The sequence below is a fragment of the Alosa alosa genome, chromosome 1, assembly GCF_017589495.1.
Source record: "Alosa alosa isolate M-15738 ecotype Scorff River chromosome 1, AALO_Geno_1.1, whole genome shotgun sequence".
NCBI classification, from domain to species: Eukaryota; Metazoa; Chordata; class Actinopteri; order Clupeiformes; family Clupeidae; genus Alosa; species Alosa alosa.
In genome coordinates, this window is record NC_063189.1 from 33,949,778 (window position 1) to 33,968,465 (window position 18,688).

The 18,688-nt window shown below is 43.8% G+C and overlaps 3 long non-coding RNA genes across 4 annotated transcripts in view; 1 reads left to right on the forward strand and 2 right to left on the reverse strand.

The window, feature by feature from the left end:
- Positions 1-18,688, reverse strand: part of LOC125294044 — a 57,813-nt gene that overhangs the window by 13,976 nt on the left and 25,149 nt on the right. Inside the window, exon 2 of the long non-coding RNA XR_007193473.1 lies at positions 11,679-11,750. This is a non-coding gene — a long non-coding RNA (uncharacterized LOC125294044). The remainder of the gene's footprint in view (positions 1-11,678; positions 11,751-18,688) is intronic.
- On the forward strand, positions 6,157-9,001 carry LOC125294037. 2 transcript variants are annotated; one of them, XR_007193470.1, is made up of 4 exons: positions 6,157-6,239; positions 6,559-6,659; positions 6,780-6,853; positions 7,780-9,001. It is a non-coding gene; the product is annotated as an uncharacterized LOC125294037 (long non-coding RNA). The 2 variants fall into 2 exon arrangements; XR_007193472.1 differs by lacking the exon at positions 7,780-9,001 and adding an exon at positions 7,554-7,716.
- On the reverse strand, positions 7,142-9,495 carry LOC125294050. The gene is made up of 3 exons (XR_007193474.1): positions 9,459-9,495; positions 9,128-9,272; positions 7,142-7,655 (listed from the first exon to the last, which is right to left on the reverse strand). It is a non-coding gene; the product is annotated as an uncharacterized LOC125294050 (long non-coding RNA).

Here is an 18,688-nt window from a genome sequence, read left to right on the forward strand (position 1 = left end):
CCTTGCAGGGACAGCAGTATCCTGTGAACAAGTTTGGACACTGGACAGTAATGATAAAAGCAAACTAGCAAGCCAACTGATCAATTTTGCCTGCAGACGATAAAATCTGCTCTTTGCACAAAACTTTGGTAGACAATAAACAGTCAATGCAGCCATCAGCGATCAGTTATGACAGATTCAAAATCTCCTTCACATAGACCATCTGAATGAATTTGAAGATACAACATGCATTCCTTTAGTAGGCCCCATTGTGTAGTTTTTAAACAAAGGCAGATTGTTAACAGATTCACAGGAATCTTGAAAAGGTTTAGGCCCTCACTTAATTAACCCAGCATGGTTTTACAATGATAAAAACGCTTCATGTGACTATCTAAAATGTATAGCAGGTTGCAAGATTTTAAAACCCAATTTTATTGACGTCCTGTGTCCATATTTAGGATGTGGTGCAAGATCCTTAACTATTGGGTCAAACAAACTAAGGAGACCATCTCTTGTTTCGAGGCACCTCATCAGTTCAACAGAGAGTATATTTGTGCATTCCAAGAAGTGCTGAGAGGAAACAACCAAAAGGTGGCAGCCTCCCAAACTCAGCCCATTGTTACACCCAGAGTCTTGTTTCACACAGCGGCCATTGTTGCGTCCCAGGCCTGGGCTGCGTTATCGCTGTGCTGTGATCCGGATTGTGTGAGTTCCAAAATCCCACGTCACGTGCCCTCATCACTCTACTGGAGGTGAGGACGGAGCGCAACTGGGGAAATCTGCCTCCTGTGAGATAATGAAGCTTTTCTCATTCTTTCATCTGCTTGCAAGACTGCACCCCATGTTCTGGGATGATTGCTACAATGTACGTCATGTAACACTGTTGGAATTCTAAACAAGAGAAATGACACAGGCAATGTTGTTTTTCTGAATGAGGACAACCCCACTAAGAAAGCTTGTCCTAACCACAACAAACAGCAGTGAGATCAGAGGTCGGGATCTGCACCGTCCAGCTGCATGGTAATACACTCGCACTGCCAGCGTTTTATGAATGGAGGACTTCAGAAAGGGTCTGACTGAGAGGCTGGCGTGGTCAGAGGCTTCTACCAAAGCCATATGGAGCTGGGAGTAGAATGGGTTCATTAGCCCTGGCTTACTCTTTAGCTAGACAGAGAACTCCCTCACCAGATTGGCAGCCTAGGAAGAAAACTCCCCCCTCCAGATGCTCCAGCCGTGCAGCTCTTAAGAGCAGAGTGCACATCTGTAAGGCCTGATGCTCTCACACCGCTAAGGAACTGAGGGTCCCAAAACCAAGCAACATTTCCAGCCACATCTCAAAAGTTTTGAGACCTGACCTCAGAGCAGTGATTCAACGCTATGTACCAAAATACCATGCACCAAGCAGACAGCTAGCTGGGAAACTGCTGAACCACAGACAAAGTGAAATCCAGTTCAGTTCAGAGTGTTCAATTACTCGCATCATTCACTACAATGAATGTGGGTGTAAACTCCCTGTGAATCGTTAGATCTTGCCACCACCAATTAACAGATAAAAGAGAATTTCTTTGCAGATCATTAGTCAGCCTTATGAAATTTTTGTCTCCCCAATCTCATTCCATGCATCCACTGGCCAGTTAAGTCCCCCCCCACCCCACACACACACAGGCACAGACACAGCAACTCAGAGCATACACTGATGCTGCAAAGTAGGACTTGCACTTAAGAAAACAGCATCATATTTAGATCAGCAGACCAGTATTTAAAATGTTTAAGGACACCATAATGTTTAAGGACACCATAAATTAGAGACTTGTAGTCAGATTCAAACACAGTATGTTATGAGTAAGGGTAGAGTGCTCTGCCTTCACTAATCAACATTCTGGGACATCAATTCTCAGCAATCCAGAGCCCCCTCTAGTGGTCATGGAGAAGAGGTCAATATACTACATTTGAGGAATATTCCTCACGTTATAGGACATTAGGTTTGGCATAATGGCAAAACAGCAAACTAAAAGTATGAGTGAAAATGCATCTATTTGAGGAAAACAACGCTGCCGATTGTACATTTAAAAACAAGTGCAAAAAAGGGTATGCCCAAAGTAATTCTAAGTGCTGGACCCAGAATGGCACGATAAAGGCCTGTGTCCTGGTGACATTAAAAGTCACTCCACAGCAAAAACAGGGTGGGATTGGAACCACTGTACTGGCCACTTCCTGTTTTTAAAGAGTGCTTCCGAAGCATGAATGAACAGACTCGGAAAAACACACCAGCACTCACTTTCATTCAATGGGTGAAAAGACCACCACACCCTTTTCACACTCACACACACCACGGATAACAAAATACCAGAGCAGATAACTCCAAACAGGAGGTGCAGATAGGGGGAGCAGGAAGAAGTTTGAATAGCAAGAGCGAGAACTAGGGAGGAACAGAGACAGAGAACGAGAGAGAGATGGAGAGAGAGATAAAGAGGGAGGAAGCACATGAAAGGGCGTCTAGTTGAATGCTTCCAGCAGTGCATTTGACACCAGCTAGAACACAGAAGGGTGGTGGCCTTTAGATGTGTGCTGGTGGCACATGGGCTGGGGTAAAGGCCTATTCACACCAAGAACGATAACGATAACTATAACCACAACGATAAAAGCGTTCACACTGAGCAACGATAAACAAAGTCTGTCCTTGTGTTAATGAATGTGACTGTTAAAATTCCATGGGTTCTGATTGGCTATTAGCTTTTTATCGTTCTGAAAATCGCTCTGAAAGTAATCCCCAACAATATCGTTCTTCATGTCGTTATCGTTATAGTTCATGTGTGAACGTCGTCGTTCATATGAACGAGAACGATATTTATTTACAGTTATCGTTCTTGGTGTGAATGGGCCTTTAGGAAATCCAGCAAAACAGATGCCAAATCCACAATCTCCTGAATACATGATATTGCACCACATTAGATCCCATTCACTCTGATATACTCCTTATGTCTCACAAACACACAGGTCTCATGTGCTGGAGGACAAGCTAATTAAAATGAGCATATCCACAGACTACAGAGGAAGAGAGAGAAGGCAAACATGTGATCAGTAACAAAGAGAGGATTAATGTGGGAGGCAAAAGCGAGGGAGAGAAAGACAAAGGGCTGAAACAATGGGCAGGCAGCAGGAGCGTTGATAAGGGGGACTCAGAGCAGCGTGCAGACACCTCCACTAGAGCTCAGAGAGAGGGGATGCAGAAGCCCTCCCCTGGGCTAGGGGCTCTGTCAGGAGTGGCCATGGAACTCAATCAAGCCTCATCTCCCGTATGTGGTCAGTCACTTGCGTGGAAAAGGCACGGCAGAATCAGAAGGCAAAATGCGGTGAAATGCAAAAATGAGCAACAGTTTGATAAGTCCGACTACTGTTATCATTTCGACATGCAGAGTATGAGCATAAGCAAGGGGAGTTCATATAGCACACTGTATATTTCATGCATGCAGCAGGCATTCACTCCATGAATTATTCAAGGAGCAGAGCTGCCGTCTGTACACACAGAGAATTCCCCAAAGCGCATGGCTGATGTGCACACACACACATATGCATACTACAGATATGGCCATAGCAGCCACCCCCTCTCTCCACCCCTCTTGTTTTCACACACATGCACACGGCAGGCAGAATCTGTTCCTCATGAGTGAAACAGAGCTTACGTTCACACAAAGGTACACTCCGCAGGCAGATTTTGGCTATTCTAAGCCAGGTGACAATCCACGTGGCTTTGCCACTCTCGCACACACACACACAAATTCATTTTAGTGACAAAAATATTTTTTCCCTAAACATATTGGACTTGCTATCTGGCTCATCCAAATTCTTCCCTTCACATTTACTCCCCTAAATTACTGCAAATATAGACTTGACTGCGACTTCCAAACAAATTTTTTGTGCATGCTACTTTGTTAATATTTGGGGAAACGTTAACGGCCCACCGGGAATCCTCCCAACGCTCCCCATTAGCCAGTTAAGCTCTGCTTCTTGTTCCTGAGTTTAATCGCTTAGTCCAGGGGTTTCCAAACTTTTTGACTCAAGGACCACATTGGGTTTTGAAAATTGGCCGGCGGGCTACACACTAATAATAATAATAATAATAATAATAATAATAATAATAATAATAATAATAATAATAATAATAATAATAACAACAACAACAACAACAACAACATTTTGTATTATTTAAATGACAACTTAATTTCTTAAGAAATACTGTTAATTTGATGCTGTTTAAATCATTTAGAAATGGTGCACTGTCACTTTAAGACTCTTAGCTATGGCTAGTGCTGTGCCTATGGCTGTGCCCTCTTACAGTTTATAATGGTCAGTAGTGGGAACTACTGTTGCCATCGCGCTCTCTCCCTCTCGTGCACTCAAATACGTTCCCAAATGGAGTAGCATAACATAGTAAGTAAGATCTGCTGCTATGGAGATACTATCCATCTTGATGTAACAAGCTGTTTTGACATTGACATTGTAAACGTTGTCTAAGAACAGTGTAAAGCAGTTTGCCGTAGCCTAAAGTTGACCACAACGTCGTCTATCGCTGGAAAGAAATAGCGAGCAGCCTATGATAAACTAATAAATGCTCGGCGGGCCGGATTAAAGTCTTGGGGCGGGCGCAGTTTGGACACCCCTAGTTTAGTCATTCATTGATATGTAAACCACTGACGTGTAGGCTACATTTTCATTATTGTTCACTCGTTTTGCGTAGGCTGTCTTGAAACGCATATGCATAGCATAGCTGTCAACAATGAGCTTTGAAAATAAGGGAGATTTCCCGGGTTTCTCACGCAGAATACGGGAAAATGTCAACATTCGTCCCCCAACGTTGGAAGGGTTGCAGTATTAGTCCGTTTCATAATTGCAAGCTCGTGCATTGGTCAGCTAAACAATACAACAAAGTAGCCTACTTTATTTACGCCTAACAACAGCCTATATTAATTTGGTCAACTTTATACAGCCCTAGCAAGGCTAAAGTTCTGTAGCCTAATCGATGGCCCTGTGCGCTGTCATTCTCTCTCCTGCGCAAACAAAATGTGTGCGTTCCAAGTAGCCTAGTGCGTAATTCTTCTTCATAAAGTTGAACAAATGCATTTGGTTATTTTAGAAAGAAAATATAAATAGCCTGTCATGCCGTTTATGGGCTACAGTGCAGAGTTGGGAAGTTATGGTAGGCCAACTTGGAGTGAATATACAAACAGGGGGAATTCTTTCTCTACTCGTAGCTGAGTAGACTGGTAGGCCGATACACACAGTGCGTGCGGCCGTACACAATGCAGGTGCCACTGAATCGTGTTCTCACGACAACCACGCCGTGATCTTAAATAGCCTCACTGTCGCCTTCAAGCAAGCAAAACGATGCTTTTGAAAACATCTGTTTCGTTGGAAGGGCAAGGGTGTGCTAATGTTATGAGATTGTTAAAATACGGGATATTTACGGGAAAATATTAAAACGGGAAGACAGCGGGAAAAAAGTTAAAATACGTGAGAAACCCGGAAAAAACGCGAGGGTTGACAGCGATGACATTGTAGGTTGCACGTGTCGTTAGCTCGTCGTTAGCTCAACTCTTATTATAGGCTATATCGGAGGAAGCAAACAAGGACTAAAAGTTAACGTGATAAAAAAAAAGGCATGCGTGGTTTACGTCATGTGATGTGTTTCACTGTAGAGAGGGAAAGTAATCTCATCGCCATCTAGTGGTTGCGTTCCTAGAGTTTAGCGGAGTGGATGGGATTTTTTTTATTTTTTTTTTTAGAAAAAATATATCTCGGTACACATTGGGATCTTAATTTAATGCCTTCCATATGTTAGGCACTGGGGTCACCTCTATTGCTTCAAGTGGTCATACCTTATTTTTAGGATCAGTTGAATTCACCTTTGGCTAAGTCACACCCTAGAATGTAGATTGACCAATCACAGCGCAGCCAACAACAAGCTCCCATAGAGGTCCGACACTTTTTCACATCGCTCCATTGACTTTAACGCAGGCGTCTCATATTTTCGGTCTCGGCAGGTAGTTTGATCAAAAATATGGTTAAACGTTGTGCCTGGGGCATTTGTAATACAGATACGCGTTTCCCAGAAAGGTTGGAGGGGGTGTCCGTTTTTCCCCTTCCCAAAACCGAAGTCAAATCCTGACAAGTGTAATAGTCTTTGGATTAAACTGTGTGGACGTCCTCACAGTCAGCTAAACCCCTCGAGGATCAACAAGCACACTTTTGAGTGCTCTAAGGTAAATTTTGCTTTTAACCTTACTGTGAAGTTATATGATATACTAGTTAGACAATTTTATGCTGTGTTAGGTTATGATTTCGGTTCTCTACCCTAATTATTGAAGAATCAATGTGCTAGCAAGCAAGCAAGTTTAGGGATAGCTTAGCTATCAATGTAAATCAGGATTGTTTTCTTTGACTAGCGGCTGGATGTTAGCTAACCGTTATTAAAGATACAAACACCTAACGTTAATGTTACAGATACGCTGTGGTAGTTTTTAAGGTGACTACCGCCAGCGTGTTGCCACAGTCCAACAATATTTTACATCACTATTTCAGCATTTTGTTAATGGAGAACCAAGTCCCGAATCCCCAAATCCAGTCCCTGCTATTCCTGGTGGAGGAAGTGCAGTCAAAAGTCGAAGACTGCCAACTAAGAGGTAAGAGATTGAATTATTTAATTATCACAGAAAAAATATTACAGCCACAACACAGTATCAGAACAATATCAAACACGATTTTACATATGTATTTATTTGTATGTATCTATCTATTTACAGAGGCATCTCCACAGTATCAGGCTCATCAGTGCAGGACACCACATCAGAGGAGTTGTCCATGGTCATTGAAACAGGTAGGCTACAGTTCATGTGACGGTTGTGGACTGCCATTGCACATTGTAGGGAGAAAGTGCTCAAAAAAGTACCAGTCAAGTTTATCTTTTATTTTCCTCCACATATCGGGATCAAAACAAATTCGCTCCAGGTGATAGTCACTTTCACATGACACAAAAAGGTCACACCATGGCATCCCAGTTATCCCCAATTGTCCCATGATTTGGAAGTAATATTAGGGAGTAATGATTGAGCCTGTAGGTGTCATCGCTACCCTTTTTAAGGTACTGGCAATCGGTGTAGCTGACTTTCATTAGACATTTAATTTCGAGTAGTCCATAGGTCTCACTCTCACCACTCTGAACCCTTCTGTCAGGGGATGTACCCAAATAGGGGGCATTAGGGTTGATGACAAACCCACACACTTGCACATCATTACCAGTGATGACCGCATACTGGGCTGCAGCGGCTGGCTCAAGCTCCAGGCCTCTTCATGGCTTTTGTCATGATGCTCTTCTTCCTCTGCATGATGATGGCAAGTTGTTCAAAGTCAGCTCTTCTAGAGATTATTCTTTTGAAGGACGATGAGGTTAGGCGAATAGAGCGGACATGATGCCAGATGTTGTTGCTACTCTGCTGTCTGGTGTTTTTCTCAAGTGCCTCTGCCTCAGCCTTTGAGACTACTATGGTACTGAACCTTTCCATTTGCACTTTATTAAGGACAGTACAGAAAGAGCCTGGCTGTGGTGGCAAAGGGAATGCTGGGAAGTCACTGGAGTTTGATCGGGAGGATGCTTGTGAAGTGTTGTCCAATAGTGGGAGCTGTATGCATTGAAGGGGAAAAAAAACATTTATTATTTACATTACGTTTCTTGTTTTTTTTTTTTTTTTTTTTTTTTTTTTTTAGGCCTCATTTTATTAATGTCATTGTTATGTTTTTACTTAGAAAACCAGATTCACACAGCAGACCAGATTCCCACAGACCACATTCCCACAGAGGATCCACACCAGGATCGCACAGAGGACCAAGAAGAAATAAATCAATTAGAGGCAACTTGCCGATAAAGAAAAAGAAAATGCCTTGCTGAGGGAAGAGATTCAAACTCACTCATCTCACTCACTCACACCCACTCAAGCTCATTACCAACTCACACCAGAGACTATATCTAACTGCAATGTGCCTGAGTACTTTAAGTACAGCACAGGTTTTAGTTATGATGAGTTCAACAAGCTGTGTGCTTTTTTTAGGATACCCAGTACTGCAACGGATACACAAACACTTAGCCCTGTGACATACCACAGAGTAGATCAGCAAATCAACCTCATGCCTTTAAGACAAGAGTTCCTACTTGTGCTTATGAAGCTGAGGCAAAACTTTGATCTGAAAGAGCTGGCCTTCAAATTTCAAATTCCAGAACGAACTGTTAGCACTTTATTCAATTCATGGATTGATTTCATGTATGGTAGGCTAGGCAACATGTCTATTTGGCCACACAGGGACACAATAACAGAAAACATGCCTGACAACTACAGAGCAGAGTTCCCAACAACATTTGCTATTCTTGATGGTACAGAGATTGACAGAAAAACCAACATCACTGTTACTTCAAAGTCAGACTTACTCAAACTACAAATCTGCCAACACACTTAAATGTCTTATTGCCTGTGATCCTCGTGGTGCCATTATCTTTGTATCCACACTTTACACGGGATCAATCTCAGACCAAGAGCTATTTAGACAATGTGGGATCAAAGATTTACTGAAAGGTCTGCTTCAGTGTGGCTATCTTAAGGCAGGTGATGGGCTCATGGTGGATAAGGGTTTTCTTATTGAGAAGGATGTAAAGGAGCTTGGGCTTAATTTGAACATTCCCCCCTTTGCCAAATCAAATAGTCAGATGCCAACTACAGACGTTGAGATGACAACGAAAATAGCCAAACACCGAGTACATGTAGAAAGAGCCATAGCCAAAGTGAAGAAATTTAAAATGGTTTCTGGACGGATCCCTAATGTCAGGCTTGGAAACATAAATCAGATATGGTTCGTGGTCTGTATGCTGTCCAATTTCCAGCCGAACATTATAAAAGCATAGGACACAGCACAATGATCTGTCTACACACAGCTAAGCTCCTAAATTTGAATGTTTGTTTTTTTTAAACATGGTTCATAAATCAATTATTGTGTTATTGTAAATTAAATCAAACGTATGTTGGCTATGTGACTGTAATAAAATGTCTTCCTGCAAATGATAAATTAGTCATTATCTGTAACAGTTTTACATAATCTGCTTTACCTGGTAGCTCAAGCCACTTCCAAGAGGGTACTTCTCCTGACCTATCACTACATCTATCTGGGGTTTGCTTGCTATGTAGCTCATAGGTGTCCCTGTCAGCTGTCTCAATAACAACAAATCCTGATCTGTTACCTCAGAGATGGCCCTGTGAGATGGAAAAGTCACACATTTCTACATGCATGTCAAGTAATCTGAAATACAAAATACATTTCTGCCTATGTCATGTGCTCTCAAACACATAGGCTACATACAATTAAGTTGGTTATGGTGGAAGGACACAATGGGATAGCCAGCCTACATGGTGTTAAAAATCAACATAGCTGTGACTCACCTGTCATTGCTGTATTGGCAGAAGATGGGTCTCCGTTTTTCTCTGTCTTGGCCCTGGCCACAACGACTGCTGTCACAGGCTGTGGTGCTACTTTAGCACCTCTTGGCTTATGCCATTGTTGGGGTAAGCTTGTGGAGGACTGAACTGGCACAGCGTTTATGTGTTGTGCCTTGCAGAGATCCAGGGTATGGATAAGCCCAATGATGTGCGCCAAAAAACCCTGTGGAGCTAACCATAACATCACCTTAAGTTAGAGTTTAAGTTGAATAGTCTACCGATTGTTGATAGCACACGCTGAATAAATACAACGTAGAACTATAATGCGCGTAACGTTAGTCCGTTTGCTTCGTAATAACGATTTTAGAAGTGAATAGAGACGTGCCCAGCTTTGCATGAACAGTGTTGCTCCTTGATATTGTCAGTCCCAGCCTCCGTCTCGATTAGTAGGATATCGCGATGGTTCATTTTTTTGACTGTGACCGAATGCTTTTGCCTCTATTTGGATGCCTTGTTGTTCTTTATGCTTTCACCTGTATGTCCTGAATATAGCCTTCGAACGCATATTGCAGACCCTTTTGTCTACTCCTATCGGACACTTTATTTGCTGCTTTATAAAAGTTCACAAAAGTTCAGCAGGAAGAACTGTCACAGCATAAGCCATGTTGTTGATACCTAACCAGAGTCTTAGGATAACCAGTCAGAAAACCAGAGCCCAGAAGTTGTCGGACGTAGCAACAGTAACTAAGGGGGGCGGGGCTTAGCCAAAGGTGAATTGTTTTGAGTTTTTGTTGTAACACGGAACTACAGCTGCATGTGACGTCACATGTTTGGGCGCTTAATCTCTAACTGATCAATACGCAATTTGCTTAACTGGCTTAACATATTAACGGAACGGAATATAACGGAACGTGATGTAAACCGCGTGGTGATAACCTTTATGTCAGGATAACTGGTGTTGTGCTTCTACTCACATGAAGAGCTAGCTGTAAGTGTTAAGTGTCAATGCTAACCAGGCTAATAAACAAACCATGCTACCGTGAGTAACGTTGAAGGGTAAAGTCACGTGACTTCTTTTGTAGTTCGTTTATGGAAGGAGCAATTTCGATTTAATAAGGCAAAATAGGGTATGACATTTTCACAGTTAGAATATTATTACTGTATAGACACTGAAAAATATTTTTGGTGGTTAACATCGCTGATTTGGCTTCACAATATATTTTTTTAAAATAGGTCGATGGGACTTAACATTGGAGCTGCTCTTCGATGGGAACGCAACCACTTGGGGCGCTGGTTTTCACTTTCCCTCCCTATGAGTTGAGAGCCCTGCTTTGCTTATGTTTTTGGTTAACTTCACTTGCCTGAAATTTTGGGGGACAAGCTCTTAGCCTTCTGCTGCGCCACACATACCACACATTTGATTTTTGATCGTCATTCATCTAACTAGCCTACTAATAGTTAACATAATGCTATTAGTCCACAGTGCATCTGAGCAGTGCAGGGAACAGCGGTCATTGGTAGGCTGCATGCAGGCACATGGTCAGACAAGTTTAAGCGCTTGATTTGTTTTGTAGCGGAGCGTTCTATGGGTTGCCAGGTTGGTTCTATGGATAGAGCACGCATTTTTAATATCCTTGATCACACAAATTTGATCGTGGGAAGCCAAAATCGTGATCGTGATTAAAATTCGATTAATTGTGCAGCCCTAGGAGAGGGGCAGACCAGGAGAAGTGAGCGCTGACTTCCAGTCCTCTACACCCAGTGCAGAGGCAGAGGCGGAACCAGAGGCAGAACCAGAGCCACACCTCACGGTTCTCGCAATTCTCTCTGCTCAGCCTCCACTGGTCCCCAAAACAGAGTTCCAGGCCCCTGGCTCTCCAGCAGGGGTTTTATAGATGTATAGGTCCACAGAGGGGAGAAGGCTGAGCCGCTCGGAAATACACACAGATTAGATAATTGTGGTTTTACAGGCACAGAAAGAAAGGAGGGGAAAAAGGGAGTCCTGCCTGTCTCACAACACACAATGGGATTGTCATGTCAGACAACATGCCCGTGTGCTGCAAATGCCCCCAGCACATAAACGGCTGGTGATAAATCTCCTAATTAAAAGGGGAAAGCTTCATTGAGCATCAGCACCACTCAAGCCCAGTGGTTGGGATCTGTCTGCTGTGGTGCGGTGCATGGTGATGGAGTAAAGAAAAGGGGAGCCAGTCGAGTACTCACGAGTCTATCGGTCCCCCTCAGGGCACTGCTGCTCCTCTACTGGTGAATTCCACGGCTGTTGGAGTCTGGGCACTGGGGAAGAGACAGGGCGCAGGGGGGGTGAGAGAGAGAGAGAGAGAGAGAGAGAGAGAGAGAGAGAGAGACTTTTAAAACCCTTTTTATTGAACCATTGCATGGATCAAAAAACACCTTAAAAAACTACAGTAGTGCCCCCCCCTCCCCAGTCCCCATGGCATCACCACATAAATGCCAAGGCCCCATCAATAATGGAGACCAGACCCTTGTCAGTACACCATTTCTGTCAGTACACTGTCTAAAACTTTAAAGAAACCATATTCAACCCTAACCCTTGATTCCACCAAAGCTTTAAACATGTCCACAAGGTTGACAATCTGGCCCTCCTCCTCCAACCGATTACCCTTCCATATTGCCAGTTTTGCTTGGCCAATCAGAGAAAGAGAGAGCGTTCCAACTGGCTGCGTTGTGAATGAAACCTCGACTCGAGCACTATGCATGTTACAGACCCGAAGTCGTCAATAAAGCCGGACTTGCTTAGTCATGTATAGTCAGAGTAATCAGAGAGAGAGAGAGAGAGAGAGAGTTAGTGCATGTGCCAGACAATCGTGAGCGGTCATTGGAGAGCAAACATGCCAAGAGGCCATCTGGAGGAGGATATGTGCTAAGATAGAGATGCGTGTGAAAGGAATGTATGTGTGTGTGTGTGTTTGTAAGTAAGTAAGTTGCAGTCTTCCAGTGAGACAATAATGCTGGCGAGAAGAGGCTTTATGAGAGCAGCTGAGCTGGGGGCACTGAGCACATGTTGAATGCGTGCAAACACAACACACTGATGTGATCAGAGTTTCACTGATTCTTTTCCTCCATCTTCAAGTCATTTCATTCACCTTTGGTCCCAGCTCACTGGGCCCCTGGGACTCTCGATTCTCCTTTACAGAGACCACCAGGACGCGCACGCACGCACACACGCACACACACACACACACATACTTTGAGCTGGCAATTACGGGAGCCTGAGGCACTTCCTCTCTTCACACACACTCAATGTGATCATTCCGCCTTCTCAGTTCTCTTCCGCCTCTGATGCTTCAACTGAGCCCAAACAGATGATAACCATCACAGCACTGTCAAAACAGCCGCAGCCAACCAGCCCCACATGCTGGCCAGAGACAACATGTGGCCCATTAGTTTTAAATTGAAATGTTTGAGAACATCCGTTCTAGCATTCCCAGATAGCGGATGCCTACCAATCCCAGGCACTGTACACACCATCAGACGGCTAGTATAGTAAATAGTTACAGTCCAAATAGGCTTAAGATTCATGTAAAGCTGTGTTTAAGCTCTTAATTGCAGTTTCCAAGACCTATTAAAACCATCACGACTACATTCTTAATGTGGTGTGAGGCCATGAATCACTATTCATAATATGAACAGGGCAGGAAGCCAGCAGCATCAGATGTGACAATTAGCACATACGGCAATGTGACGAAATACCTCATGCAAGATAATGAGTTGACTGCAGCGGACTGATTCCTCACCGTTGGGAGCACCACTAATTAGGCTGGGGATATACTTGATCAAGCGTTCCAACTGGCTGCGTTGTGAATGAAACCTCGACTCGAGCACTATGCATGTTACAGACCCGAAGTCGTCAATAAAGCCGGACTTGCTTACTCATGTATAGTCACATACTGCACCTATACTACCACTATTTTGAATCTCGCTAACGGGTTGCATTCATTTTTGAGGGCGTGCAAAGCCGGACACAAGATATGCGGCGCAGCCATGATGCACGTATGTTGTTAAAAGCAAGTAAATCCCCGGCCTTAGCAGACTAGTCTGAAAACGGGCCTGTGTAGTCATGGTGACAGATCATTGAGCCTTTTAGTCATCTTCCTTTCCAGTGTCTGGTTCACATCGTAAACACTGGTGGGATTTCCTATCCACAAACATTGTCCAACAAATGGATGTGCCAGCAGTTTATAACCACTTTGGCAATCCTCACTGTGCCAGTTCAGCCCCAGTAATAGAGTAGCCTGCACCAGCAGTGAGAGCGGACTTGGGTTCTGTCTTTCCTCTCCCGAGTGATGCAAGCCTGATGTGCTTGAGCTTTTTGCAGAGAGACTGAGTACACCACATCACATCACCTCCTATAATGTGTAGCATGCAGCCTCAGCTCAGCCTGGGGGTCAGCAAAAGGTCTAGTCTGCCGGCCAAAACAGCTACAGGAAAAACAGTACTTGCCGACATGCACTTTGATGGACCTCTGCAGAGAGACTGAATCACAGATCCACATGTTTAAGAGCTCAGACGTGGGTTTGCCCACCAGGAATGCCCACCCCCCCCTTCCTCAACCTTGGGAAATGGTAAAAGTGTAGAGAAAAACAAAACCTGTCTGTGATGGATGCTCTTGTCCAACCCTGAACACCCCTCTCCGTAGTCCAAGCTCAGAAACACTTCTTTAAAAATGCTTTTTTCAGAGAGAGGGGGTGCAGACAAGGACAACTTTCCCTCCTCAGGTCCTCTCAGCCCTCCCCTGAGACCTCAAGACAAGGGGGGGGGGGGGTACACTTCCCCATTCCATGACATGACAAAGGAAAGTCTTGCTGCCCTTGACAGCTAGTGTTTTACAGTACATCTGCATCTTGTCTACCAGTACAAGTGGAACAAAAGGTACAGCAGAAAAGAATACTCGAGAACCCTCCGTCATGCAATGGAGAAGACTGGCAGCTGGAAGATGTCTGCAGACGTTTTAGAAACATGCAGAGAAAACAAGGAGGGAATGGAGCGCCTGCTGCGGCCTCCACAGCCAAGCGATGAGAGAACTGGGGGGCCCAGGGATGGGCAAAGAGGAAAGGGAGGCTTACTGGGAAGAAAAGAGGAACAAAAAAACATGTTCCCCTTCATCCATCATACAGAAAGATACATTTGACCTCTAATGCTTTTCCCAGACGCAGTCGTATCATTAATCAAATTAATTTCCTCCACATCTGAAAACAACCATTAAAGTGTATGAGCAAGAATGACTGCATAACAGCAAGCCATGAAAACAATCTTCTGTAGGCCCAAAGAGTGTGACACTGGTCCATCTAGACAGATAAGCTTAGATCTCAGAAAAAGCAACTCCAAAGCAAACAGTGAGGATATCAATAATTTTTCCAGGAAATGTTGTTCTCCGCAGTCATAACAACAATTTCAGTGGCACAGTTTGGTCAGAGTTACGCTAGACAGATTTTCAACTAAGTCATTGTTGTGACTCGTCCCGGGCTGATTTAGAGTTGACTTCAGCATAATCAAATAGTGAAAATGAGACCCTTCAGGAGCACCATTAACTGTAATGGGATTAGGCTCATTGGAGGTGACGCACTTGTAAAACCAACGGGAAATGAGAGGAAATACCTCAACAATGTGTGTGTGAGTAAAATCAGCTTAGGCTCAATACTAACAATCCAGAGGGACTAGTAAAAACTACAGAAATCTCATTCCTTAAGCACAATACATCTCCATCACCAGCTCAAGAGTCTTACTCTGCCAGCCAAGTCTTCAGAATGAGACTTTGACCAGAACTCAGCTCATTGCATTAGACAAACTCTACATCTGAGGGCTCAGATAAACTGAATCCTCTCCCTCAGGTTAAACACAGGGATATAGAGCATATGGAGGGTTAACAAGGTTAATCTGTGCAGCTCATACACCACAAATATGCCACAAATATATTTGGAGTAGAGGGGAAGAGAGGGTGACTATAATCATGGGGTAAGGAGACAGCAGAGTACAGGAACACAGTCATAAGCCACCTGAGCACTTTTACAAACACTAGGAGCACCAGGTCAGCAGGTCAGGTGAGTAGAGAGAGTCAGAGAAAGAGCTGTTCAGAGAGAAAAAGATGTGCTTCCAGCATCTCGCCCCAACACATGCTTAGCAACAGCTCTAATCGCCCCCCAGCATGCAGTCTGTGTGGGCTAATCCCAGCATATCTGAGGGATGCGGATCCTCGTCAGGCTGACACACCTCCAGATGGAACGCACCTGGCTCAGGCAGCTCACACACACGCACACACACAGACACACAAGGAGGAGAGCGGGGACAGAGAGGGGAGGGTGGAGAAGGACATATGGCCTGAGACCAAGACAGGTAGCCCCTGATTACAGCACAGTTACCTTGGGCAGCGTCCTTGCAGAAGGGAGAGTGGAGATTAACTGCTGAGGAAGGGCAGTTTTAAATCCAGCAGCAACTCCAAGAACACATTTTGTCTGAGTGAACAGAATACAGGATGCAAGGACATTGGTGTAGCTCCATTTCACACCAAATACTCTGCACTGTAATTTTTTCAAATTCATTAAATTAGTTTCATTAATAATAATTCATAATTAATAATAAATTAATTAATAATTAATTCATAATAATTTCATTAGCATAACATCAACTTTTTCCAACTGAAATCATCAAGTGAGTTCCCTGTGGAAGGACTTCAATTGCTTGACAATTTATGGTCAACAACACACAGAGGAGAGGACGACCACTTCACACTCCTGCTACTTTGCAGGAGATGGCTGACCACTGAACTCACGGGCCATTCCCAGAGTGGATTACGGATGCCTTCCCACCATTAGGCCATTCACACAATCCTAATCCTGATCTAAAACACATTTATATCAAGAACATAGCTGAGGCAGCAACACACGGCAACAGATGGGAAATGTTGGTCACACAAACATGAGACATTTATTTTGGACACCATGACTTGTTGCTCGTCAGACCAGAAATCTTTAGTTATGAGCAGTTTGGCTGTTGCGATAAAAATAATCTTACCAACAAAAACACAGCATTAGTTTGCACAAATGCATACAATGCTCCAAAGCTATAGGTTAACTGACTATGTTTTATCACAGTAACTCAAGTGACACCAGTCTGAAAGCAGGCGAATGGCAACATGGAAATCCACCTTCATAGACATTTGAAAGCCTTATCAGCTGCATTAGCCTTATCAGTGCTACGCGTCCCAGGTGGGGGTTGTGACAAGTATTGCTGTAGGCCAGGCCTTAGCATGTCTGCCCAGACGTCTTCCTGTTTGCTAATGTAAGGAAACATGAACCATAAAGGACATCCAGATCCCAAGGACGATAACAGGATACAACAACACCCACTTTCAAATTTGAACAAAAACAAATACACAGTTCTGTGACATCTGGTGAACTTTCCTGGTGTGGTTTTGAGGAGAACGTTACAATCGTGTTGTTTTGTCTCTGATCCCACATGGGGTCTGAAGAAAACGGCTCCTTCGATCCTCTAGAGGAATGTTTGTTGATCTAGTCAGCTGTTGTTATTTAAAAGTAGGTTTAGTTCCCATTCACTACCTTAAAAGCAAGCATTAGGTTTTAAACAAGCTGCCCTCTCACATCAACAAGCTCCGAGACAGCTTCCTGACCTCTTCTGCAGCAAACCAGAGCTGCATGCTCACGACAACCCAACACAAGTGCAGCAGGTAAATGCTTCCTGAATAATGGAGGGAGACTGAGGCCTCACAAGATCAAACATGTAAGTTACAAAACTCGCCCCACTCTGCCCCCTCACCCAGGGTTCACATCAGACTGACAACCGGACATGGGATCCGGCCCAGACGAAGACCACGGATGACCACTGACTGAATCAGATGGAAACAATGCAGGTTGTCCAAGTCATCAAGCATTCCTACATTGTCTACACATCTGACCTAAAACAACATGTATGGGAGGGCGCTGTAGCGGAAGCGGGGTCCTAGTGCAAACAGCTACCCGGGTTCAAATACCCTCGGGCATTTCCCGATCCCACCCCATCTCTCTTTCCCACTTGCTTCTAGTCACTCTTCACTGTCCTTTACTTATAAAAGGCAAAAAGCCCCCAAAAATGCTTTCTTCAAAAAATGTAAAAAAATAAAAAAACAACACATATTTATACTAGGGCTGGGCGATATATCAGTATTACGACTACGACCGATATATTTTTGAAAACGATATGTAGTTGAGACAATATCGTAATACCGGTATTATGTCAAATAATGGGCCATTTTATCAAAGCCACTTGCTCTTCTGTGTTCAGACCATTCAGATAGCCGCAGCTCTGCTCAACTGCGCCCCAACAGAGGTTGGTGCTGATGCCTATTCCGTCGGCACATCAGCGGCTAGACCGAGAATTCTCGTTGTGAAATCAAAATTCCACTGGAGCTCCAAGCAGTTTTGTACACGCAGATTTAAGTTACAACACTGTTTACAGGTCTTCGAGTCACGGTAAAATGTAATTTTGGTACATAGCCTAGCTCATTTAAATACACTGATGAATGCTTGCGTTTAGCGATATTAGGGGTTTGCACGGCGTGTCATCAGATCTGGACATCGCCATATTGGAGATACTTGCCTCATTAGAAAGCATTAGGCACTGAAGTAAATCCCTAACATCGTCAAGGAAAATGGTTAATTATTGCCATGTTTTAGGTTGTACCAATAGGTCAGACTGAGAAAAACATCTGGTGAAATTATCAACTTCCAAAAGTTATTAAAAAACCAGGGAGAAAGGAGAATAATGCCAGAAGTTATCAGAGGAAGGGGGCGCTTGTGGTTGAACTTGGTACTTCGTCTCCCTCACCCAAATCATATGGATCTGCACTGCCAATAATCCGTAATTTCTCGAAATATCGCGCCTTTTCTTGTGGTCCAAGTCCTGCCCTATATGCCTTTGCATCTTAGACGCATTTTGATGAGCTTTTCTGTTGTTTAGACAAACTACAATCACATAAGATATCCAAAGTGCATAATACTCCATTGTACTTCATTCACTGAGTATCGCCAATATGGCCGCGCGTGCTGGGTTACCATAGTTACCGGCCAGAACGTGACGTCGGTGCAAACCCCTAATACAGTAGCAGATCTAAAGTCCTCAGGGAGACAACCTACACGCTGATTTTATTAAGAGGATATGCACGCGGGGACTCGCGAGCAGTTAGGGGCAACATTTTTTAT